General features: G+C 58.6%; 1 long non-coding RNA gene across 1 annotated transcript; it reads right to left on the bottom strand.

The window, feature by feature from the left end:
* Positions 1-1,970: 1,970 nt before the first annotated feature.
* LOC138916987 (uncharacterized) lies at positions 1,971-25,647 on the bottom strand. Its single transcript, XR_011424287.1, has 3 exons — positions 24,877-25,647; positions 13,737-13,816; positions 1,971-12,311 (listed from the first exon to the last, which is right to left on the bottom strand). It is a non-coding gene; the product is annotated as an uncharacterized lncRNA (long non-coding RNA).
* Positions 25,648-26,059: the final 412 nt, after the last annotated feature.

Consider the following 26,059-nt stretch of genomic DNA (forward strand, 5'->3'; position numbering starts at 1 on the left):
CTGAGGGGTGGGGCCCCCAGGGCAAGGCTGCCTCCTCCAAGATTCTCCTGGGGTGGACTGTGTCTCCCCAACTCACGAACCCTGCCTCAAAGGTCAGGGCAACGCCTCCTCCCACTGCTTGGCCAAGGATGTCCAGGTCGCCTAATTGTGTGGGGCTGAGAGCATCTGTATAGGGGTGGGGAGAGGCAGGCATCTGGCCCCAAAGTGCCCCCCCAAAGCTGCCTTTGGTTTGGGGGATCTTGGACCCTCTGCTGCCATTGGAGGTCCTGCCTGTCCCTGGCTTGTGTGACCCTGGCCAGGTGCCTGGGCTCTGTCCTGCTCATGCAGTGAGGCATGAGCTTTTGGGTTCTGTGATCCTGAGTTGTTTTTTGTGAGCCCTGAACCCCTGTTGGCCCCGGGGCCCATGGGCTGAGTTGGGGGTGCTGAGGAGGGCATGAGTGGGGAGGCCCCTGGGCCCGGGTGCTGCAGCTGAGCCCTGCAGCCGCTCCTGCTCAGACCGTGCACATCTGGAGCTGTGTTCCCTCCCGACTGCAGGCCCACATCTGGAGCCCAAAGCTGGCTAGCCGGCTAAACACGGAGCATCTGGGCCGCAAAGAGCCTGCTCCCAGGTTAATGCAGCCCATCTGGGCCCTGGCTGCTGCTCTGCCCCTTCTCCATGGTGGATGCTGGCTGCACATCTGGAGGGCTGGAGCCCTGTGGCCACCCTGGGTCTGGAGTTGGTGTGGCCTGGGGGTCCCTGCCATGGGGCGGGGGTCCTGTGTGCAGAGGCCTCACTCTTCCTTCTGGATGACACAGCTCACAGCGCCTCTCCTGGGGGCTGCCTTGGGAATAGCTTGGTTTTGACATAATGTGGATACATGTCCCCTACGAGGAGTGGTGACAGCTGCCACTCTGCACCAACTCACCCTGCAGCCCCTTGGCATTGCTTGAAAGAGTTTCTGGGCCCCTAGTATCGGTGCCTGGGGTGCTGCAGGGTGTGCCACCAGCTGTGGGGGGACCTCACTGGGTTTCTGTCACAGAGCCCACCTTACACCATGTGCCCAGCTGTCATTTCCCTTCTCCTCCTCCCTTATCTGCTAATCTCCGTGCTCGGCCCGATAGGGGCTGGATGTCCCCATGGAGGCCCCAGACCCAGAGAAGAGAGACTGGAAAAGCAGGGCTGGCATGAGGGGAAGACCACCTCGGGGCAAGGGGCTGCAGGGGCAGCGACACACCATGGGACAGCCAGGGGAGGGAGGCGGGTCGGGGTTGGAGGAAACTCAAGCTGTGGGAACTGCCCAGCAGTGGCCTGGATTGGTTCCTCCTCAACGGAATTATAGACCCTGACCTTCTGACCTCACTGGGGACATGGGACCCTAATGCATGAAAACATGTGGAAGTCTTAATTCACTGCCATTGTGGTAGTGAGCTCCCTGTCACGGGGGGATCCAAGCTGGCAGGGCTGCTCACCATCAGGAATATGGTAAAGGCTGTTCTCACAAGGAGCCCAAAGCTGTGTTGGACAACCTCCTAGCATTATGCTTAAGTCCTATTATTCCAAGATTCTAGGATTCTGAGATGCTGCCTTCTCAGACTCAGAGCCTCCTATGACAGCAGGTACAAACAGCCATGGCATGCAGGGCGCTGGGGGACACAGCGGGAGAGGGACCCTGGGAACGCAGAGAAATGTTGCCAGCCTGTGGCCTGAGGCTGAGAGCCTGGGCCCATCCCTACCCAGAATGGACTCAGCTCTGGTGCTGGCCCAGCCTCTGAGGCCTGGGTGTGAGCACAGAGCCCGCTGGTGCTGCATCCTGTGGTCAAGCTTTATCAGAGCATCACTGGCCCCAGCTGAAAGGAATCTTTGTTGCTGTGGCCTCCAGCTCAGAGGCCTGGAGCGACAGGCAGTTTAAGCCACAGAGCTTCATGCCTCCTGCACCTCCTTACCCATGGAAAATCTGAGTCAACAAACATGCACGATGGAGACGCAAATAAAAAATAATGAGGGCTAGCGTTTATTGAGTATTCATTCTGGCCAAACATCATTCTGAAGGCTTTACTTGTATTAACTCATTCTGGCCTCCCTTGTGAGGGAGGCACCGTTGTTATCATTAACCCATTTTACAGATGGGGAACCGAGGCTTAAAGTCCACCCAGCCACTGGGTGGCACAGCTGGGATTCAAACCAGGCAATCTGGGCCCAAAGTCTGTGTCCTTAACCACTGTTCCCCACTGGCTCTCTGCAAGCCGGGTGGGTGGGGAGACAGAGAGTGGAGAGGGAGATAGATAGAGCGAGGCAGAGAGAGGGATGGCTCTTAGGCCCTGAGAAATGATGCTGCTGTCCCCAGCCCAGGAGGAGAAGCAGACAGCTGAGTTGCAAGGGCCATCCAGTCCTGTCTCCCCTAGGCCTTTGAGTGAGGCGTCCCCGCAGCAAGGGGCAGTCCCTGCCTTGTCAAGGCTTCGAAGGCCAAACAGAGACAGGCTTTGCATTACTGAGTCTCGCTGACCGGGGATGGAGCTGAACCCCTGGCTCTTCCAGAAGGCAGAAGCTGGGGGCTGCTGGGGGCTGTGAGTTTCTGTTCCCAGTCTCCTGGGGGAACACCTGGTCCTGAGGTGGGGGCACTGTCTGGATGGTCAGTCCGAGCTTCCAGTGCTGGGGCTGGGGGTGTCCATGGGTGCGTGTGTGTTGGGGTGGGGTCGGGGGCCTCCCTCTGTCTGCTTCTGTCGCCATCTGACCTGTCAGAGGACCTGGCAGGGGGAAGGAGGGAGGGCATTCTGGGGCCGTCAGCATCATCTTGGACCACTCTGACGGACCTTCCTTTCCCTGGTGCCTTCTCACAATGTCCCCACCACTCAGAACCCCTGCCTCTGTTGGGCAGGAACATGCCAGCCACCCTCCCTGGGAACCTCCTTCACTCCAGGCACTATGGTGAAGACCTTGCTGTGATGTAATATCTCACTAAATCCCCATGACCATGGCAGAAAGGTGTCATTATCACCCCCATTTTACAGATGAGGAAACTGAGGCTCAGAGAGGCTCACTCAAACAAGTGATTCAAATCCAGGCCTGTCTGACCCCCTCACTGAGCCCCCGATTCCCACCCTTGCCAAGAGGGCTGGGAAGAAACCTTCCCCCATTCTCGAACTCCTGGGGGAGGGCCAGGCTTCCCAGAGCCCCAGCCCAACGCCCCCGTTCCCTAGCTGGGCTGCCTTCACCCGGGCTCAGCCTGGCCTTTGGGGGCTGGCTGAGGGCCAGGCTGGAGCAGAGGGAGTGGGCAGTGTGAGTAGGACAATTGGCAGTGAAAGGAGCGGAAACCCTCTGGGAAGTGAGGGGGTGGGAGGCCAGGCCAGTGGGGGCTCTAGACAGGCTGGGTCCCGGGGCCACGGGGCAGGGGGCAGCGGTGGGAGCAAGAGGGTGTCCAGGCCATGCTTCCGGTGTACATTTGAGGTGCTCCCGCCTGACCCTGCATGGGGAGACTGAGGCAGGAAGGACTGATACGGGTCCTGTCCTGTGGTCACAGGGGCCTTGGCTCTCCCCGGGGTGGCCCAGCCTGCAGAGAAAGTGGAGGATGTCCTGAGAAGACCCCGATGAACTTGACTCGACACTGTGGAGTTTGGCAAGTGGACGAAGACAGCACCTCCTCTGCCCCTGGGCAGGCTGGGAGTGCCCGGAGAAGGGGGGGAAGCTCAGGGGAGCTCAGAGCCCCTGCCTTAGCTGCACCCTCAGCTGGCCTAACTTCCCCTACAGGCTCACCAGGTGGACTTCCTGCGGCCCTTCCTGGCCGCTCACCCCAGGGCGCTGTCCTGTGACAGCCCTTATGTTATGGATGTAGGCCTGAGTTACAGATTGGAGGCCATGGCTCAGCTAGTAGATGGGGGAGAGCCAAGAGCCCTCTGCTGATGCCAGGTCCCGATGCCTAGACCACCTGCTCTGTGTCCATCTGGGTCTCCAGGACTGGGTCTCTCTGGGCCTCGGTGCTCTGGTCGGTGACCTGGGAGGATGTGTCCTGCCTGAGTGCCTGGGATAGGACACTGGTTCTCCAAGCGGCCTTAGAATGCCTGCGGCCCTGCAGCCTCGCTCGCTCAGGGCCATCACCGCAACTCCCAGGAGGGCAGGGTCCAGCCCTGTCTACGCACCTGGGTTGGGCCGAGGTTTCCAGATGTGACTCTGGACTGCCAGGTAGTGGCTCCGTCAGCTGGTCTGAGGGATGCTGTGGCTGAGGTCTCTGCCTCGAGCCCCTCCCCTGCGGTGTCCCCATCTCTCTGTCCATCCCAACAACCCCTGGCCTCACTGCTGGCACCTCTTTTTGCAGGAGCTGCTGTCCCGTGGCCCTGCCGCTGGGCCTGCGAGGGCGCCATGAGCATCCCCTCCTCCTGCCCCAGCCCGGAGCACCCTAGGAGGGCTCTCAGCACTTGCCCCCGGGGGCAGGAGGTTATTACTACTAGGTGCTGGGGTGGCAGGGGCCCGCCCGGGGGCCCAGCGCCCTCTGTTTCCTTCCTCTGAGCTAGGATTGAGGGCCAAGGGCTTTGACCATTGTCTCAATGCACAAACACTTCTGGATGCCTCCTCGGTGCCAGGCCCAGGGCCGGAAGCAGAAGCCCTCGCTTGGGGGCAAGCCCGGTGGTGCTGTTAACCGGGCGCCTTAGATCGCTCGCCTCCTGCCTCTGGCCTCAGTGTCCCCCTGAGGAAGGAGCTCGGACTGGAGACATTGACGAGACCTTCCAGATCTCACTTGGGTGAAGTCCACCTCACGCCCGGGCGCACAGAGCCCATCACCCACCCACACTCCCAAGGCCACAGGGCTCCCAGTCCAGTCCCCAGGCTGTGACTGTGGCAGCCTTTCCAGCTTCCAGCGCGGGGGGCCTTGTTAGCGACAGGATGGAGGGTCTTCCTGCCTCACTGTCTTCAGGGCCAGCCTGTGGGAGCCTTCAGGGAGCAAATCCTCCCAGACAAACCGGGCCAGTCAACAAACAGGCGACCCAAACAACCAGGAAAGATTACGAAACCCAGATGCAGGGAAAGAGGCCACTGCGAGCCTCTCCAGGACACGGGGCGGCGAAACTGGGCCAGGCCTGTGGGTCAGAGCCTGCCTGGCCCAGACTATTTTTGTACTGTCTGGGGGGCGGGAGTTGAAATCCCAGCTGTATCTCACCAAAACATTTTCCCCTTAAGCCCGGGCTCCATGTGGTTCAAATTCATTGTCAGTTAACTCATCACTCAAGGCTCTGAGCCACACCCCTCCCCCCAAGAAAGACAAAAACACACAGTCTCTGGCACGCGGGCGAGGTGGGCGTGAGGGGCTGTGACAAGCAGGCTGGCTGCCCTGACCTGAACTGCCCCCAGCCGGCCGCCCCTGCATCTTCCCTGCTCTTTCCATCTCGGCCTCGGTTTCCTCAAAGGTACTAAGAAGGGGTGGGCTGCTGGGTAAGCCCCACTGGGGTCAAGTTGGGAGCTTGGGGTCCCTGACTCTATCTCCCCCGCCGCCCGCCCCGTGCTGGGAACAGGAAGCTGGTGTGCTTTGAAGGTCCAGGCACAGGAGTGCCGGGGGTCACCCCACGGCACCGTCACGTGTGGCCGCATCTGTGCCAGATCTGCTTTGTCTTCTTGCTGCTTTTCACAAGCTTTGCCGGCTTGGCTTGCCCTGGTGCTCCTCTCATCGGGGCTGTGTCGGGGTTGGTGGGGGCAGAATCATAAGATGGGAAGGAGTGTTGGGAGGGAAGCCACCAGAGGGCATTTCAATCTTTATCAAACGTGGGGATGGGGACTCTGCTTTTACAAATTGCACTGACACTGTGGCTTCCTGACCCAGGCGGCCAGTGCTGTAGGTGACTTTGGTGATGGGTTCCCCGGCCCATCCCACCCGCGTGTGCATTGATCCTGCAGCCCCTGCTTTAGCCAATGCCAGGTTAGCGTTTCTCAAGAGGAACTTCAGCTGGGGCAGAGCAGCACCCACCTGCCCCCCATTCCATTTTGGGTTCTGTCTCCCCCTTGGACCGTGGGCCTCTCCAGGGCGGGGTGAGGCTCATACCCCCGAATCCTCAGTGCCCGGCATGCGGCTTGGCCCAGACCCCAAGTGTGGCAAATGCTTGTTGAATGAATTAATACATTTCTCAAGTCACATCAAAGTGCTCTTTTCATTATCTTCAGGCCAGATTAATCCAGAGCCACAGCTCTCTAGATAAATATTGACAATCTGGCTTTTGCATATCCACAGTCGGGAACAGCCCTCCCTTTCTGACTTAGGCAGGCAAGAAAGCCCCGGTCCCTAGAGAGAGGCGACCCCTGAGCTCCCCTCGGCCACATCGGGGATGCCTATGACCTCTCTGGCTCTGCTGACCTCTGCTGGGCTGCCCCTTCAGCTTTGGTCTCTGGTCCTCGGACTGAGGGGACCAGGGTGGAGCTGCAGGAGTGCTTTCCTGGGCAGGGTCAGCCAGTTCCTGAAGCAGCGGAGTTGTTTGGGTGCAAACATTTCCCTGTATTGTCTGGCTTCAGGAGGCAGCCAAGAGTCGGTGCAGGAGGGAGGGGGCGGGAGCGGGAGCGGGAGCAGGATCCTTGCCCCCTCGGCCCCAAAGAGGGTAAGAGTCTCAGAGCACACAGGTAGGGGCTGGGAGATGGTCCCAGGCCCTGGGGATGCAGAGGGACTAGGAGAAGACAGGCTGGGCAGGGTGGGGGTGTGAGGTGGAGACACGAATTGGTCTTTGGTTCAAGTCCAGCCGAAGGACGAGGCTGTATCTGCCCCAGGGGTTGCCCGGAGACGCCATCACTCCCTGCTGCCTGGGTGTCCCAGCCTTCCGTGCCTCTCCCATCCGTGATGCTGCACACATCTGGCCTCCCCTCTTGGCTAAGCTTGCCCCTCTTCTGAGGCTGCTGCTCAATGACACCTTTTCTGGGGACAGTGGCTCTGGAGACAGGGTCTCCTGGAGGCTGAGAGAGGGATGGCCATGCTGAGCCCTGGTGGGTCTGCAGAGTCTCCTGCTCTCTGGACCACAGGGCCTCTTACCAGACACAGCCGACTCCTGCTTTTCCTCCCTGAGACTCTGGAAAGAAGCTCGCCTGTGTCAAGATGGCAGCGGGCAATGCCACTTTGCATTTTGGATGTATTTCCCAAGTGAAGCTCTGTGGCTGTTGTTTTGAGAGAAAAGAAAGGTTCTGGATGCAATAAGCCAGGGAAACACTGGATTCTACAAAGTCAGACAGGCTTCTCTCTTGCAGGACTTCTCAGAGCCTTTAATTGTTAACAGGGACTTTGATCTTCTAAGAAGGGGCCCGAGTGTGCAGTCTTCCCCAGGCTTATTTGATACCAGTGTCATGTTCCCCATGGAACCTTTCTCAGGACAAGTGGGACATCCTCTGGGCCACGCAGGTTTAGAGGACACTTCAGGGGTCACTGGGCTTGAAATTCCAAGTTACCCAGCAGAGGTGGGGCTGTGGGCGAAGGGCTGCTCCCCTTACGTCAGGTGGGAAATGACCCTTTCAGCATCGGATAAAGCTGGCCACGGCGGGTTCCCTGGTGTCAGGCTAGTGTGGAGATCCGGCCACACGATTTGTCCTCTCTTCCTCGGCCTGGAAGGGAGACGAGCCGGCAGGTGGACAGAACAAGGAGGTTAGGACAGACCTCGTCTGTCTCTCACTCATTCTGAAAATATGAGCCACGATTAGGCCAACTGTGGCCAAGGTTGGGCGAGACCCAGGCAGCTGGGAAGCTGGGAGGACGTCCCTCACCCAGCTGGTCTGAATTTCTGGAAAGGGCAGCCCCAGCTTCAGGACAGATCTGACTGCAGGGCCTGCTTCTGGCAGGTTCCCAAGACTCATAACACGCTGGGTCTCACCCTGCAGCTCCTGTCCCCTCCTCACGGCTGGAGGCCCTGGATCAACTGGCAGGCTCGGCTCTGCCCAGCTCCTGGGGCCCAGCCTACCCTCAGTTAGGGCATCTCTGCAGAAGACAAGGTCAACGTTCAGGTGACCAGCCTCCAGTGTCGTGTCCCAGTTCTAATAGTGGAGGCCCCTGTCATCAGGTCTTCCCTGCACAGGAGTCCTACCCCAGAGTCCGGCTGGGTGCTGGTGACGCTCTTGCCTGCCGCTGGACTTCCCCAACTATGCCTTCCTGCCTGGTTCCCAGGTCCCAGAATCCTGTCACTACATCCCATTGACCTGCTGGACCTTTTCCTCCTGTTAACTTTGGGTGGTCCTCTTTGCGTCTGCCTGGGCCCCAGGCCCGACCTGCTGGATGGGCTCCTCGCAGGTGACATTGTCCGAGAGCCTGCCCCATCTCAGAGGGAGTCCAGCCGGTCAGTCCAGCTGTTCCAGTCTGCAGCTCTCAACAGTCCTGGGGCTTGGACATCAGGCAGCAAGAAGGAACCATTCTACTCAAGCCTGGGGATAAGACCAGGCCTCTTGAAACTCATTCACTCACTTGTTCATTCATTCAGTTACTCATTATTTCTAGCCACATTTGCAGAGTTGACCATGGTCATGCTCTAAGTCGGTGGTTCTCAAACGTGAGTGTGCACCATAAGCCCCCAAAGGGCATGTTAAAACACAGATTGCTGATTCTGTAGGTGTGGGGTGGGGCCGATAATTTGCATTTCTAACAAGTTGCCAGGCGATATGGATGGAACTGGTGTGGGGACCACATTTTGAGAGGGCAGGTCTAAGTCATTATCAGCTATGAGTGCCCACATATGGACTAGCTTATCAGGCCATTGAAACCACAAGCTTCCTCCCACAGGGAGGTCTGGACAGTGTAAGACTTGTGGAAGGATCTGGACCTTAGAAGGGAGAGTGGAGACAGACAGAGACCCGTAGAGCCAGTTGGGGGCGTAGAGGACAAGCTTTGTCTTTTTCCTAGGCTGGCCGGGCCCCAGAGGTCAGGGTCTGGGACACAAGGGAGGCAGGCAGGCCTAGGGATGTCTGGGCCACGCTGAGCGGAGGCTGGGATTCGGCCACGGGCCCGGTGCACCTGACCCGTGGGGCTGGGAACAATGGCTGGGCCGGCACTGCCTGGCCTGCTGCCCCGGCACATCTCTGTTTTCTTCCCAGCTCCGCTCTTCCCTGGGTCTCCTCGCTCGCTCCCTCTCCGGCGGCCCGTCCTGGCCGCTGGCCCCTGGACAGCACATTCCTTCCTGCTGATTTCCTCCCAGCGGCTGCAAGCGCACGTTCTCACAGTGAGGAAGGGGGGCTCAGGCGGGCCTCCCTGGGGCTCTGGCCCCACATGCAGAGACTGGAGGGCACCTGGGAGAGGGAGGAAGACCCCCTCGGGCTGGGGCTTCCCCGGTACCCAGCCAGCTCTGGGAGCTTGGAGTACCTTCTCTCCACCAGGCACCTCCTGCTGTTCAGCGAGGCCCAGAGACAGGGCCCCTGCACCCTAGTTCCATGCACGGCCACATGGGCTGTACCCTCTGCAGAGCGTGGCCACGGTGCAGCTGGCCCTGGGCACTGTCTGCTCTTCCTGGAGGCAGGCTCATGCCAGGCCTTGGTCCCTTCTGGAACAGGACTTCCCAATGAGTCAGGCCACCATTTCTGAAAGATTTGTATGCAGGGAAGTGTATGGGTCCAGGGTCCCCTCCCAGACAGCCCTGCCCGGCCCTTCTTTCATCCCACCAGGGCCTCCTTGCATAGAAGCAGGTAGGCTGTGACACCCCCCGCCCTGATTTGATAAACTGAGACTGGGGAAGGTGGTGTTGGCCACTGTGACATGATGTGTCAGGGGCCTGCACCGTCTCTCCCTTCCCCATCCCTGGCTGGCCCCGTCATTCAGAGGGCCCTGCAGCCCTGCCTGGCAGCAGAGGGGCTGGCGTTCATGTCCTGGTGTCCCCGGAGTCTTTCCTGGGCTGTTTATGGTGGGCCAGGACTCTGCCTTGGGGTCAGGTTCAAGGTTCATTTGTGGGGTTGGGTCAGGATCAGCGGTCAGTTGGGGATTGGGGTTAGGGTCAGAGCTCAGTCTGGGCTAGGCTCAGGGGTCAGCCTGCATTTCAGGCTGGAGTTCCGTGTGGGGTGGAGTTGGGGTTTGATTTGGTGTCAGGCTCAGTCTGGGGTCATGGTTGGGCTTAGCCTAGGCTGGGTGTTGGGGTCATTTTGGGTTTGGGGTCAAGTTCAGACTGACATCAGACTAGGCGCTCAGTGTGTACGGAGACAGGACCCTTGCTTGGAGCTGACTGAGGCGGGTATGTATTAAAGGTGATCCCTGTCCCGTCCCCTCCCCACTGTCTCCGCCTCCCCTATGACAAGCTGGCCCCCAACTCCTGAAGCCTCATCAGGGGCCCAGAGGCGGAATGGTGGCCAGGGCTGGGGTCGGTGGGTGGCCAGGGCGCTTCAGTCTGGTTCTCTCTTCAGCAAAATGTGTCCTGACGCCTGTGCTGGGCCTGGGGACATGGGGTGTACCAGCTAGCCCCTCGGCCCTCTCCAGGCCTCAGTTTCCCTGTCCCAGAAGCTCTGTGTTGGTGAGTTGGGCTGTGAGCAGAAACCTGGACCTGGCACTATAGGCAGCTGTGTCAAGAGGATTAGAGGGGGGAGGGTAGTCAGGGGTCCCTGCAGGAGCTCTGGCCTAGAGGGAGGGACTGGACCGGGCACGGGGAGAGGGGAGGGCCAGGCAGGACAGACTTTCCTGAGAGCCCACTGATGAGGGTCTGCAGCCAAGGAGGCATCGACTGTCCCTTAGTGGCCAATGGCGCCACCTCCATAGTCAAAGGGCCTCCTTCCCTGGCGTGGAGCCTCCCAGACCACATGGGCTGTGGCTTTAACATGGGGCCTGATGAGGGTGCTTGATTCTGGCGCTGGACTCCAGATGCCCCCAGGCCCTGTCTGGTAACTGATACCTGCCCTCCTCACTGGCAGGGTCCCCAAAAAACCCTGACCATGGCTTTGCCCAAGGGAAGGCAGGTCAGAAGAGCAGGGGCCTCCCTTGGGCTCTGGTCCCTCTCTCGTCTCTCGGCTCAGCCCCCTAGTCTGGCCTCCTCCTGTCAAAGCCGCAGACACACAAGAGAAGCCCCGATTGACGTCAGGAGAAGAGCCCACGGGGCCTCTGTCTCTCTCAGAAATTTGGCTGCAGTGCCCAGCGTCGGATGTCTGTGGTTTTTAGAAGGTGAAAATGGCCATGGTTCTGCTTCTGTGTCTCCACCAAAACCTGGCAGGATGGGCGGTTTGGGGGAAGGTGGGCTCTGGGCTCCTGGTCCCAGTCCAGGGCCGGGCTGCACTGCTGAGCCCCTCCCCTCACTGAGGTCCCCGCACCAAGCCCCCTCTCCCTTGCCTCCCACTCACTTGCAGACCCCGAATCCCGTGCTCTGCTGTCCCTAGGAGCTCCTGCCCCTGGCCCTCCTGCCCCTTCACCTTCCTCCCATCTCTCCACTGGCCAAGGCCTGATCTTCCGGGTCTGTCCCCGTGCCAGTGCCCACAGCCCAGACCCCCAGGGGCTTCGTGGTTCATGGGTCTCTGGGCGCCCCCAAACCCCCAGACTCAGGCCCTGTATTCTAATATCTGTGCCCCCACACCAGCCCCAAGCCTGGCACACAGTAGGTGCTTCTGAGCCTTTCCTGGGTCAGGTGGATGAATTCCTCCTTGAAGCTCTGTGTTCGCTCCTGCGACATTTGAACCACTGATTTCTCGGAACCATTCAGCGCTGCAAGCTGTGGCCGCTGGGAGGAACGTGGGAACGTGGGGAGTCGGATGTCAGCTGTGCCCTCGGTCAGCCTGACCTGCTCCAGCCCCAGGGTGGCCCCTCCATGCAGAGGGCTGTGATGGCCAGGCTCCCTCGGGGTCAACACACGGTCAGCAGGCCTGTCCTGCCTCCCAGTGCCTGCCCTGGACACCAGAGCCCCTCTCTTGTCTTCAAGGGGCCACAATCCAGGATGGATGGGGAGAAAGAGATTCAACCTCTGATTCTCACCTTGAGCCTTCTCATGGCCACTGCCAGGCTATACACATGACCCCTTGCCTGGACCAGTGTCCCCCACACCACGGTCAATCTGACCATGACCTTGCCTTACTTAATCCCCTCGGTTTCTTATCATGTACGGAACATGGTCCAAGCCACTGAGGCCAGCCACCCACACACATGCTTTCCATCCCCTGTCCATTCACAGCTCTTCTGGCTCCCGCTAGCGCCATTCACATCTCTGAGCCTTCATCCAGCTCCTCCTCAGGCCTCGCATCCCAGCCAGGCTGGGGGCAGGCCGCCCCCTGCCCTCCCCAGGCACTCCGCTAGAACTTGAGGTCTCCTAAGTGCTGGGCAGTATCTGGGCTGTTCCTCCGACCACTGCATCGTGAGCGTCTCAGCTGGTGAATCACTGTGCGATCTGGCAGGAGCCGGCATCCTTTGCCCCGATTGTACTAACGAGGCCTGGAGAGGAGAAGGGACAGTCCCAAGGTCACACAGGCAGATACGGCTTACCCCAGTGGCCTCTGATTCTTCTCTGCCATTTTCCCTCTATTGGTCTATCACTGTCTCTACCTGGGGTCACTTGAGTGGGCTTCACAGAGGACTGGGCTGCTGGGGAGAACCCCTATTCCAGGAAGCCATCATGATTTCCCCCCCGACTCCCCTATCCTCTGAGCCATGGACACTGGCTGCTGTCCACCTGTCTTGGCATCAGCTTCTTGGCATGATACCTGCGAGCATAATTGTCAGAATCTACCTTCACCTCTGGGCCCAGGGTCTTGGTGGCCTCCTGCTGCCAGCACAAAGTGTAGCTGAACCAACTCGGGAGTGGGAGGCAGCAGCCCTGGGTGACAATCTGCACCAGCCTCTTAATTGCTCGGTGACCTCAAGCAAATTCCACTCTGGGCCCCAGTTTCCTGCAAAACGGGGGCAACCTGCCAGGCCTGGCTTCCTCCAGGGGTGATTAGATGTGATCGTGGCTGTGAAGGTGTTTGCTGAGTTGAATAGCATCTTGCAGGTGGATGTGCAGGCTCCACACAGGGCCCGGCTCAGCAGAGACCAGGCGGCTGACCACATGTGGCGCCTGGCCGAGGGAACGTGGCAGGTGTCTGGACGCTGCGTCCCCAGGCGACTTGTGCAGGCAGCATTCCCGGCAGCTCATGCTACGTTCCCAGCCGGTCCCACTGCTGGGGAAGGGTGGGGGGCCACCTGGCGCTGGCCCAGCCTGGCCGGCCTCCCACCCCATGTTTTGTTCGCAAAGTTTGGAATGTCCTGGGACGCGGAGCTCGGCTCCCTGGGGAGACATTGGTGCCATCTCCTTGATCTCATTGCTGGACAGGTTTCTCCTTCATTCCAGCTCGGGCCTCGGCAGGATCCCAGCCCCAGCTGCTGCCAGTCCCAGTTCGTCTGTGTCTATCCCAGCGTTGGCAGCCAGAGGCCATGCAGCTGGGAGCTGGGGGGCTTCCCGGGGGGGTTCTCCCGGCCTGTCTGCAGTGGGCCCTGGGCATGCCTCCCAACCGGTTCTCTGCAAACCCTTTCCCAGCTGTCTCTCTTCACAAACTCCTTTGCCCAGGACCCCCTGATACGGGGGCCCTGAGGTCTGTTCAGAATGATGTTCTCAGGACCTAAGGGACTTGGGAGGGGACAGAGCTTGCCAGCTGCCCTGATTTCTGTTCCCCTTAGTAGGACGGGCTGTGCACAGAATGGGCTCTTCTAAGTGTGTGGGGGAGCAGGTGTCAGAGATGCAAAAAGATGCGTGTGTGCAGGTGCATGGGTTTTCTTGAGCTCCAGTTTTAAATATCCCTGGACTTGATTAATTGCAGGATGAGGTTGGGGGGAAGGACTAGGGAGGTCAGGGGTCTAGTTCAAGGGGAAGCCCGTCCTTACCTGGTCAGCGTGCACCTCTGGGGTGGCTGGATACTCTGCACCCTGACTTGGTCCCACCAGCACAGTCTGGGCTCACCTGGCTGGGAAGAGGGGAGGTGCAGCTAGTCCTGTTGTCAGAAATGTGCAAAGGTGTGTGTACGTGCGTGTGTGTTCACACACATGGTCATTCCTGAGCCTCCAGTTCAGGAAGGAGATTCATCCTTTCCTAGCCAGTGCTCCTGGTGTAGCTAGCTCCTACCTGGCTGGGTCGTGGGGCTGGGGCACCCTGGTAGTGCAAAGAGGAATCCTCTCTGGGGGAGACGGAGCCCCAGAGGGCCCCCTGTGGTCTGTCCTCAGCTTGGGCAATCCCTGCCCTGATGTAGGTCAGCGTCCGCCCCAGCCTGGCTAAATGCTCCTCTTTCCACATCATTAATGCAGAGACTAAATAAGTCAGTCCCTCTGGCAGGCCCCCTAGCCCCCTAGGCAGCCTGGCTGGAGCTATTAATATTCCTCATGTTTATGACCCCCTGGCCCTGCTGACAGGCTCCTCTCTCTAGCCGTTGAAATTAATTTTGTGAATCAGAAGGGGGGCAGCCCGTTGGAATCCAGGACGATGACATCTCCACCTCCCCCTGCGGCGAGTCCTGCTCGCTAATTCTATAAAACAGTCACCGTGTCCAACCTAACCCAGGGCCGCCCGCCTGGCTGGGGCTGCCTCATACTTCTGCTATGCTCTCCCCTGGGAGGGGGCTGGCCCTGGCCCCGATGATTCAGGCCCCTTGACACCTTGCACTGATGTCAGTGGGAACAGGGGCCTCAGGCCCCAGGACCTGCTGGCTTGTCGCCTGGGTCCGCACCCTGCACGGGGCTGGCCGGCTCGTGCCTCGCGTGACCTTCCCATGGATGAGGCCGGGCTGGGAGTGGAGGCTGGGCCAGACAGCCTCTCCCTCACGCTGTCCTCGTTTCTGAGAGCTGCCTGTACTGGCGCCAGGCCGTCCCCCGGACTCCTTGGGGTTTCGAGGACTCGTTCTAAAATTAATATAGGGGAATTCGGGGAATTCGTGAACAAGTTCCCAGAGAACGTGGCTGCCCCGGGGGGAAGGGCCCCCGCATCTTCCCACCCTCCCCCATCTCTCATTTTTCTGCTTTCCTATGTGGGCAGATCTCCTGTCTGTGGGCAATCTCACTCCACGAAGGGCAGGGCTGGTCGCCTCACTCTGTACATTGGGCACGGGTCTTCCCCTCCATCCTCAACATGGAGAAGTCTCTGGGGGGAGTGCTTTATACAAGATATTCTCTTAACTCACTTGAAATATGATTTGCAAATATTTTCTCCCATTCTTTGAGCTGTCTTTTCACTTTCTTGGTAGTGTCCCTGGAAGCACAAAAGTTCTTAACTTTGATGGAGTCCAATTTACCTGTGTTTTCCTTGTGCTCTTGGTGTCATAGCTAAGAAAACATTGCCAAGTCCAAGGTCATGAAGATTTACCCCTATGTTTCCTTCTGAGAATTTTATAGTTTTAGCTCTTACATTTAGGTCTTCAATCCATTTTGAATTAATTTTTGTATATGGTGTGAGGTAGGGATCCAGCTTCATTCTTTTGCAAGTGGCTATCCAGTTGTTCCACACCATTTGTTGGAAAGACTATCGTTTCCCCATTGAGTGGTTTTGGCACCCTTGTCAAAAATCAATTGACCATAAATGTGATAGTTTATTTCTCAATTCTATTCCATTGGTCTATCTGTCTATACTTGCAGGAGTACTACAAAGTCTTGATGACTGTAGCTTTCTAGTAAGTTTTGAAATCAGGAAGTGTAAGTCCTCCAACTTTGTTTTTCTTTTTCAAGATTGTTTTGGCTATTTTTGGTTCCTTGAAATTCCATATGAATTTAGGATGAGTTTTTCCATTTCTGCAGAAACACCATTAGAATTTTGGTAGGGATTGTATTGACTCTGTTTTTGGCAGTACAGCAGTCCCCCCTTCTCTGTGGGAGATGTGTTCCGAGACCCCTGGTGGATGCCTGAAACCGTGGATAGTACCTGACCCTATATAGACTATGTTTTTTCTTATACATATGTACCTATGATAAAGCTTAATTTATAAATTAATTAGGCACAGTAAGAGATTAACAACAAGAACTAATAATAAAATAGAACAATTGTAACAACATGCTGTAATAAAAGTTACTATAGATCTTAGCAACCTCAGCATATGATTTTTTTTCTTATAAAGTCAAGAACTTTCACCTTTTCACTTAAATGAAGTACCTTATGGCTTCTCTTTGGCATGTCTGAATTATCAGCATCACTGTTCTTGCACTTTGGGGCCATTATTAAGTAAAATGAGGGTGACTTGAACACAAGCACTGTGATACCACGATGTTTGATCTAATAACCAAGACGGCTCCTAAATGACTAACGGACGGGGAGCAGGGATCCGCTGGACAGAGGGGTGAGTCATGTCCCAGGTGGGATGGAGCGGGATGGCGGGAGCTTTCATAACGCTATGCAGAACAGGGCCCAGTTTAAAACTTATGAATTGTTTATTTCTGGAACTTTTCATTTAATTATTTTCGGATCTTGGTGACCATGCAGAACTGAAACCCAGGAAAGCGGCATCGTGGAGAAGGAAGGACTCTTGTGTCATCATCTTAATAATGTTACGTCTTCCAATCCATGAACGTGGAATGTCTTTCCATTTATTGAGAGCTTTCATTTCTTTCAATGATCTTCTGTAGTTTTGGTGTACAAGGTTTGCACTTCTTTTGTTAAATTTATTCCTAAACATTTTATTCTTTTTGATGTTACTGTAAATGGAATTTTCTTAATTTCATTTTTGGATTGAATCATTTAAAATAGGATTTGACTTAAAGCATCAGCCTAAGCGTTGTTTATGATGCAACTTATCAAGACCCCACTTACATAAATGTGAGAGCCACCTGTGACCCTCAAGCCTGGGTCAGCCGCTCCCCAGGGCCTGCTCTGTGGCCCGCTGCTGGGCCTCGCCTGTAGGGTGCCGTCCCATCCTCACCCTTGTCCTCCTTGCCTCCAGTCTCTCTCTGCCCGTTCAGCCTCCTCCCTGCTGCCCAGAGGGCTCTTATGAATCTGACCATGTCAGTGCCCTGCTTAAAGCCCCCAGTGGCTCCCCGTCATGTCTGGGAGAGAACTGTGAGTTCTTTGGCCTTCTGTTTAGGACCCTTCATCCACATTAAAGGCTGCTGTTGCCAGCTCTGTGCTGACAGCCCAGTGACATCGTCACTGAGATGGACCAGATGCTGCAAAGCCATCAGATTCAAGGGACGCTCGGCAATGGTGCCAGTCAGTGCCTCCTCTGCCGTCTCTATCTCCACCTGCAGCACTCCGTCCTCCCAGCTTCCCACTCGCCTCCCTCCCCTCCCTCAACTCCCTACACTCTGTTACCAAATCCTGTAGATTTTACCTCCTCAGCCCCTCTTGTGTCTGTCCCCTCTTCTTCATGGATGGCCACCAAGTTTAGGCTTTATCTTAGCCTGTTCACAGGCCACCAGAGTGATCTTTCTGTAACATAGGTCCTCCCGGCTTAAAACCTTTAGCTAAGCCCCCATGGCCTCCAGGGACAGGTGCTGACCTTCTGACCTTGCCCACCTCTGCCCTCTCCTTGGGCCTGCTGTGCACCCTCTGTGAGGCCCCTCCAGACCCCTATCTCCATGCCCAGGACAGCTCCTCACCCCAGCTTGCCTGGCAAAGTCCTGCTGCTTGTGCTAGACTCACCTCCAGAGTCACCGCTTTACCTCGGTCCCCACCTCCCAGGTGGAGTGATCCCTCCTTCCAGGTGTCAGCCATGGTGCTTGGGACACTCCGCCCGTCTCCCTCCCCAGGCCGGGACCATGCTCAGTTTTCCTGCATGCCAGAGAGCCGGGCGGGAGTCTGGAAGAGGGCGGCCATCAGTGAATGTTTGCTGGGCACCGAGAGGATGGGTGAGGTGGTTGGGGAGGAATGGAGCCACGAGATGCTTTGGAAAAGGCTAGGTTTGGTGGTCCATGGTCAGGCTCACATTTGAGCACTGCGGTGACATGAGGAGTCACCAGTGGGTCTGTGGGGAGGCCTGTGGATGGCTGATGTGGCTCTGGCTGTACCAGCAGGGCCCTGGGACTGGCTGTGCCTGTATGTCCCCAACCCTCCCAACTCCTGTCCCTCAGGACTCATCTGTCAGTCACCCCCTACCCCAGCTGCTGGGCTCTGGTCACCTCCATTTCCTCTCCTTGTCCTCATCCATCTGTCCACTCCAATTTGGCTCACCCACTGCTCCATGAGACAGGGGCCTCCCTGCTCATCAATCTAAGCGGCTGAGCAGCGTGGTACGGCGTCCCTCCTGCCTACGCCCGTCTTCCCTCCCACCTCTCCAACCTTCCTCCTCAGCATCTCCCTAGGACCAGGCCCTGCTCTCCATGGCCCCCAGCTCTCAGCCTCCTTGTCCCGTGTGCTGCCCCATGGGTACTGCTGGATGCTTCTCAGGCACTCTGATTCTCCATGGCTGTATGTCGCAACCAGGCCCCCTGCCTGGCAGGACACTTCTCCAGGGCACGGACTCAGCGGGCTTTTCTCGGAATCCTCAGAACCTAGCATGGACCCAGCCCAGGAGGGGCTTGACAAGTGGCTTAAGATGGAATTATTTTGAAAATGACTTACTCTCTGCTTTCCTCTCGCTCAGAGATGAGGTGTCACTTGAGAGTCACAGGGCAGCCTCCAGAGAGGGGGAAGTACATGACTGGATTTTGGAGGCACTTGTATTCTCACTAGGGACGGTCCTAGGACCTTCTGGGGAAAGGGAGTGGATATGAGGGGCCAGCCCTGAGAATCTTTCCTCCTTTGGACAGTAAGCATTATGGATCCAACGACAGGAGGCCCCCGACCCTGTGTCCCATGCCTCTCTCCTGCCCTGGTCCCGCCTCAAGCTTCCTGGTCCCCCTGCATGTGAGCCTATTTGCAAGCCCGGCTCGGTGCCTCCAGACACGCACGGCAGCCTGGGCCCCCGGTGGCTGCACAGCCGGGAGGAAGCTGCCCACCGGGGTCTGAGCTCTGAGCCCTCTGCACTTGGTTCCCAGCTCCTCCCCGCCGTGCCTCCTGCCAGCGCCTAATCACTTCCATCTGCCCCACTGACTCACGGGGCTCCAGCTGTCAAGGTTCTAAAACTTTCCAAATTCCTCCCCACCCTGTCCTTCCAGGCCATTTCCCCAGCTCTGGCTCCCTGGCAGCGCCCCTGTATGCCCAACCAGCTGCTCCTTCTCACACTGGACGCACCGAGCAGGGAAGTGATGGTTGGCAGAGAGGGCTTCTTCGAGGGGCTGAGCAAGATGGGCCTCCAGATCCCTCTCCCCACAGGGGAGGCCCTGATGGCAGTAGAGAACATGAGAGCTGGAAAACCAGGGTTGAAAGAGCCATCGGGACAACCCGTCCATTTTACAGATGAGGAAACTGAGGCTCAGAGCCAGCAGCTGCAGGGTGTAGAATCCAGCCCTTGGGACACTGGTGCAAGGCTCTCCTCTGCTCCTCCCTCCCTCGCTGTTACTCTTCTTTCCACCCCTAGCTCTCCCTTTTGGCCATGGGAAAGGCAGCTTCAGCCGTGGCCTGCCCTGCCTCAGGGACCAGAGCCACTTAGTGACCAGTAGGGGTCTCTCCATGCCCCCCACCTCCTGGCCTCTCCCCAGCTGGCCTGCTCCTCCCCCGTCCCTCAGGATATTTCCTGAAGAAGTGTTTGTACCTAAACAGTATTTCCAGGGCAACTTGCATTCCTGGGGCGGGGGGAGTGAGAAGGGTGTGGGAGGAACGGATCCCACTGTGACGCCCCCGTGACCCACAGCCCCTCTGGGTTTATGGAACTTGGGGCCTGGGAGCCCGTCTCACCCTTGATCTCGGACAGAGTGTGAGGATACTGCACGAACCCCACCGCCCTCCCCTTATACAGCGCATCCTCTGTGGACGATCTGTGTGCGTGTGTGCATGCGCGTGGTTGGGGGGCACAGAGTGCAGAAGTTCTCTCAGCCTGATCAGGCAGAGGGAACCCTGGGGTGAACAGCTTCCTTCTCCTGCTCCTCAGGGAGCATGTCAATGCTGGGGACTCTCTCCTGGGCAGTCCCTCCCTTGCCTGCGCACCTGTCTGTCCCCTGGTACTTCTGAGATGAAATCCCCCCCTTGGCCACACTAGCCAGGCTATGCGTGGCAGCATCTGTCCCCTTCTGCAGCCCACCTCGCCCCGACAGCCTGCTGCACACCCGCTCCAGGACAGCCCCCACTCCCCACCGCCAGGCCTCTTTATGGCCTCCTCCTCTTTCAAGCCCAGCTTGAGGGTCGCACCTCCTCCTCCTCCAGGCAGGCTTCCTTGGGCTGCCAGAGGGAGCTGACCCCTGCCCCACCGGCTAGCTCACACCTGGGGCTGACCCACAGTAGCTTGGGTCCCTGTGTGTGAAGTGGCCTGATTCTCAGTTTTTGTTTCCTCCCTCCCCAGTGCAACTCCAGGGAGGGGTCCCTGTGCCTCTGCACCATGAGCCCAAACAGGGTCTGGAGCCTGGATCCCACCTCATCTGGATTGCCCAGGCCTTTGCAGACAAGCCTTCAGAGAGGGCCCAGACCTCGGCCCTTCTGTCCTGGACTTCCCTGAGGACCTGGGTGGGGAGGGACATGGTGGCATGGCCAGGCCCAGGAGGGCAGAAGGCCAGAGGGTATGGTCCAGAGTGGGTGACCCAGTGAGGGCTGTGTGGCAGAGCAGGACAAGAAATGTGATGGGGACGGAGGGAGGGCTGTGGCCCTTTGCCAAGCACACCCCACATGAACCCCTGCAGGGAGACCCTCCCTGCACATTGAGATCCCTCCCTCCCCTACAGTAAGCCCCTCCCCCATCACTAAGCCCCTTCTCCTCTCTCTGCGCCACCATCCCCTCACTGTCCCTGCTCACTGTCCTCCCCCGCCTTAAGTCCCATCCTAACTGCACTCTCTACCCTCAAGCCCCTGCCCCCCCCGCATCCCCCTGACTTGCAGAGTAGCGAGCAGCTCAGACCCTGGTGCTGTGGCCTCTTCCAGGGTCTGGCCTGGACCCAGGCGTTTTCTAGGGGCACCTCCGGTCGGTTCCCCCTTCGTGGCACGCCGGGAATGCAGCCCCTGCACACACAGGCCCCCTCCGCCGCGGAGAGGAGCTCAGTCCCGTGGACTTTTAAGGACTGAACAGGGAGCGAGCTCCGTCCCGGGCCTGGCCGAGCTGTCCTCCAGATCTGGCCCCGTCACGGAGGGGCTTGGCTGGCTGCCCCAGTGGGGAGGGGTCTCAGCGCTTAGATCAGGAATGAACGGGGGCTGGGCACATGTCGCGTCTGGCTGGGCCTCTGTCCCTCCTTCGGCCCCCCTTGGGTGGTGCTGAGGGCTGAGGACCCCTGCCCCTCTCTAGCAGGGGGTCCAGGCTGGGTCTCAGGGACTCCAGTTTGGAATGCCCACCCTGAGTAGAGCCTCTGGGTGCTCCTCAGAGGGGCCTGGGGATGATGACTATAAGGGTGCCCGTGACCACGGCCACCTTTCCTGACTCAGCCCACATCGTTCTCCAGGGCCCTGAGTTTCATTACCACTTCCATTTTATAGATGAGAAAACTGATGCCCACAGAGATGCAGCACCTTGTCCAATGCCTTATAGCCGGTGGATGGTGCAGCCAGGATTCAGACGCAGTCCTTTATCTCCTAGTCTCGGGGGACGGAAGATGAGGCAGAGGGAGAGTGGCAGCACCCTTCCGTGTCCCCCGTGATCTTTCCCTTTCCTTTGCAGTTTTGGGTGACTCCACTTCCCCTTGGGCCATCGGGTGGCTCCTTGCCCGTCTGTGCACATGGCTCCTGAGCCACATGTGGCTCCCAGGGGTGACTTGCAGACCTTCAGACCCTCCACTGCCCAGTTCTGCCCCACGGCACTGTGGGGCCTCACTTCCCCAAGGTGCCAGGGCTCCAGGAGGGCAGGGCCATGTCTGGGTCATACTGGGTCCCTGGCATTGTCCTCTACAGGGAGGCCTTGGCCGGGAGCTCGGCCAGACCCTGGGGAGTAAACGGACTCACAAGGGAGCCCCGAGGTGCTGGGGATTCCAGTTCCTGCTGGAGGGGACCCTGTCCGCCCTCATGGGCCCCCGAGGCCATCCCTCCTGAGCCAGCCAGCGCTCTCTCTGCCCCGCCACTCTGCTTGTCTCCGCGACTTCCTGGAGGACCTGGTGCCGGATGTGGGATGGAGGGACAGGCTGGACTTGCATTAGTGTTTCCTGTGCCTTGGCCCTGTGTCACCTGGGGTTACCTGTGACAATCTAGGGAAAGAAAACACTGTGGATTTCAGGCCAACTGTGTGTTTGCCCAGGGTCTTCACCAGTGTTGCCCGATGACCCTAAGGACCCCTGATGTAGGTTACTGACTCTGTTTTCTACACAAGCAAAATTGCCCTCAGAAAGGTGGAGCAGTGTAAGCGTGGGGTCAGGAGTTAAATTCAGGTGGGTCTGACCCGAAGTTCGAGCCCTTTCCGCTGTCCCCACAGAGCCTCAGAGCCCCAGGTCTGGGGTGAGGACTGCCTCAGGGCCAGCACTGTTGAGCCCTGGAGAAGGTGGATGAGGCGTTTTCATGGGGGTCACCCACAGCCTCCGGGGAGGGGCATAGCAGATTGTCCCTCACCGGACCACACTGCTGCCAGCCACCCTGGCTCGGCGCTCCGTGCCCACACACCAGTCTTCAAAGTCCCCACCCTGGGAAGCCTCCCCTCTCTGACTGACCAGCGCAGGCCTCCTGGCCCGAGTCGGGAACTGTTTATACCTGTCCTTAGCACAGAGATTCCTCGGGGGACCAGCTGGGCCTGCAGGTGGGTGATGACCTGCTGCCCTCTTTCATCTCTCTTCTCTGGGCTGCCTACGGTCCCTGATCCCACCCTCGCCTGTCTCCCCTGAGGGAGAGATGAGACCTGGGGTTTCTGGTCTGATCATGGAGGCTCAGCCCTGGTCTGTGATGATGGTCTGAGGGGGCAGGGCCACATCCTAGGACACCGATCTTAACGTGTTCATGCATGTGTGTGTGTGTGTGTGTGTGTGTACACACAGCCCTGACACGGGGGGCTTGCTTTTAGGGAGACATAATCTTGTTCTGAAATGATGGTCTGAGGGTGAAGACAAGGCCCTGGGGCCTGAAATGGGTGCAGAGAGAGACTGGAGGTAGCTAAGTTTGTCTACTCCTCGACTGCCCAGGAGTGGGCTTCGTGCTCTCAGCCAAGCCTGGGACTGGTATCTGGGCACTGGGGATGGGGTGGGCCAGGCTCCCACAGGGAGGAAGGGGCATGGGGGCAGGAAGGGGCTCACGGAGGGAAATAGGCGCAGCGGGGTGGCGAGCAGCCTCGCTTGCCCCGGACTCCTGGCCCGCCTTCGTTCCCTGGACACAGAGCAGGTGGCAGGCTTCCCCGTGTGTCCCCGCCCTAGCCCTGCTGTCTGGGTCCCAGACGTGGCCTCGGTTTATGGGACGATGTTCCCTCCCTGGCCAGCTTGGCGGCCACTTCAGACATGCTCGTGCCTGGATGCCCCCTGCCTCGCCGAGGACTCAGGACACAGTCTGCCTCCCCCAGCCCCAGCGCCCCGCCCTGCTAATCCCTGCGAGCGGCGAGGCCAAGAATGTCTTGCATACTCTGGCGGTCGGGCTAGCCACGAAGCCTGTTGGAGGGGCATGAATCACGGCCCCCGCCTGCCAAGTGCTCACTTGGGACGTGTTCGAGGCTGGCCGTGCCCAGAGTTGATGGGGAGAAGGGAGGGAAGGAGAGCTGGCAGCGGTGATGGGCAGACAGAGCAATTTTGAGGGGAGCGATGTCTGCTGGACCCATCCCTGGTGGCAACACAGAAATTATGTTATAGAATTTTAGGAGCCTGGAGTGCTACAGTATTGATTTCTCAGAATTCCACAGGTCTGAAAAGCAAGATGCGTGGAATGCCACACTGCACCCCTCCGACAGCACCTTGATGCGAACGTCCCATTCAGCAGGTGACAAAGTAGAGCCTCCAAGAGGGCAGAGGGGTCTGCTCCAGGTCATGTGTGGAGTCAGAGTCAGGGGCTGGCTGAACCCAGCCCTCCTGTCTTCTGTCTGAGGCCCTTTGCAGCCCCACACGCTCCTGCCCTTCTCCACACAGTGAGCAGTGTCTCTTCCAGCCCCCTCCCAACATGTCCATGTGCTCCTGGATGATGGGGAGGGTGGGAGTGTCAGGGCAGGTGTGAGGGAGGGTCTCCTTCTGCTCCCGTATTTACTCCCAGCACGTAAGCCACCCCATGTCAATTCCTGCCTCCCTGTCTGCAAACCCCCTGCCGAGCTAGCCTTCCCCTCCCTTCTGTCCCCAACATGAAGGGGGCCTGCATGATGCCATAGTCTGCTCCCCCTATCTGTACCGCTCACTCGCTCGCTTACCCAAAAACTGTCTGCTAAGTGCTGGGGGTCCTCTGGACACAGAGACCTCACCCCAGCCATCACCCTGTTCTCCTGTGTCTGCAAACCCTTCCTAGCCCCTAGCACATCACCACACTCGATTCTCTCTCATCTTAAAACGAAAAAAGTCCCTCTCGGTGCCCCCGCCCCCATGTGTCCCCCCCTCCCCCCGCCCCCCGCCCCAAGCTTTCTCCATCAGTCCGTCCCTAGTCAAGTTTCTTCAGATTTGTCTTTGTCTACATTTCCCATCCCCCACCTCCTCACTGCCCGCTCTCTCCAGAACTCTCTCCAGTCTGGCTTCTGGCCCCAGTCCTCCACGGACAGAGAGCTGGATCCTTGAGCTGCTCCTGCTGCTGCCCCCCGAGCCGGCCATTGCTAAACCCACCTGCCCCGAAGCCCTGCCTGCCCTGGTCTCTCTGCCCTCACGGTGCCTCCCTCTGAGCGCCGCCTCCGCTGGTGGTCGGCCCAGGCCCTCTTCTCTTCTCACCGTCTTCTTCCCAGCCAGCGTCCTGATTACCAGACACTAGGGCTGATTATTGCCCCAGCTCACCCCGATGTGATGGCCAGCCGGCCCTCCCCAGGGCCCCAGACCAGCGTGTCCACACCAACTTGCCACGCCCACCTGAGTGACCCACAGGCTGTCGCCCTCAGCTGTCTGTGCTCCCCTCAGCCTGCTCCTCCCAGGGCCCCCCCTTTCTGTGAGGGGCCCCACCACCTACCTGATTCCCGGGCAGAGGTGCGGGCGTCGCCTGAGACTCCTCGGTCTCCCTCACCCGACCCTTGGTCCCGTTGGTCCACCAAGGCCAATCCAAGCGATCTCGTGACTTGATTCTCTCCCCGCTGCTGTCGCCTTCATTCTGACCTCATCCTGGCCACGGACGATTGCAACATCCACATCCCTGGTCTCTGCCCCTCCAGCAGGCCCTCCAGGGGGAGCCAGGGGGAGCTCCTTCAAATGCAAACCTGACCCTGCCACGCCCCAGCTCAGCGCCCTTCGCTGGCTCCCTACTGCCCACAGGTCCTTAGGGCACTCTGTGGCCAGGCCCCCTCCAGCCTGACCCAGCCCCAACACGCCCACCTTATGTTCTGCCCATCTCCAAATGCTCATCACCCGAAGCCGGTCCACAGCGAGTCTTGTTCTAATCTTTCACCTGCCGTTCCTCTTGCCCAGAAGGCACCTTCCCTTTCTCAGTGGGACGAACTCTCTGCTCAGCCACGGTCCCTCTGGGGGCCTTCCGTGCTCCCACAGCACCCGCACTTGCCACGCTGCTGCCCACGCTGGGTCCCCGACTCGAGTGCAAACTCTTTGAGAGCAGGGCTGTGCCCGACCCTTCTGAGTCTCTCCATGGGGCTGGGGTAGAGCGAGTGCTCAACACGAACTGCTGAACGAATGAGTGACCCCAGGGAGGCCATGGTCCTCTGTTTGGGGACTCTGCTGAGATGACCCAATCTGAGCCCCCACTGCACTCCTGCCTCTGGGCTCTGGCAGGTCTGAGTTCTGAGCATTTTTGCCATGGGGCTGATGGCTGGTTGGTGTGGGAACTCAGTCTCTTCTGGGATTCCTAACCCCATGGGAGAGGAGCAGAGCAGGATGGGGGCCTGGGAGCTGAGAGGGCTGGCAGCGAATGGAGGGAGGAGCAGGTGGTCAGGGACCAAGGGCCTGTCCCTGGGGCTGGCACTTGGCACCATCTCTGGGGCAACAGGGCCTTCGAGGTTTCGTTGAGGAGGAGGCGTGAGACCGGACTCCCCGTCCGTCTTCAGGCCTGCCCGGGAAGCCCAGGCCGAGAAACAAGGGCCTGGAGGAGCCAGTGGAGAAATGGAGTTTGTGCCATGGCATTCAATGTGTTTGCAATAAAGGGGAAATGGAAAAAATGTTAATTTAATTTTGACAGTACCCTGGGG

The sequence above is a fragment of the Equus caballus genome, chromosome 13 (assembly GCF_041296265.1).
Source record: "Equus caballus isolate H_3958 breed thoroughbred chromosome 13, TB-T2T, whole genome shotgun sequence".
In the NCBI taxonomy this organism is placed as follows: domain Eukaryota; kingdom Metazoa; phylum Chordata; class Mammalia; order Perissodactyla; family Equidae; genus Equus; species Equus caballus.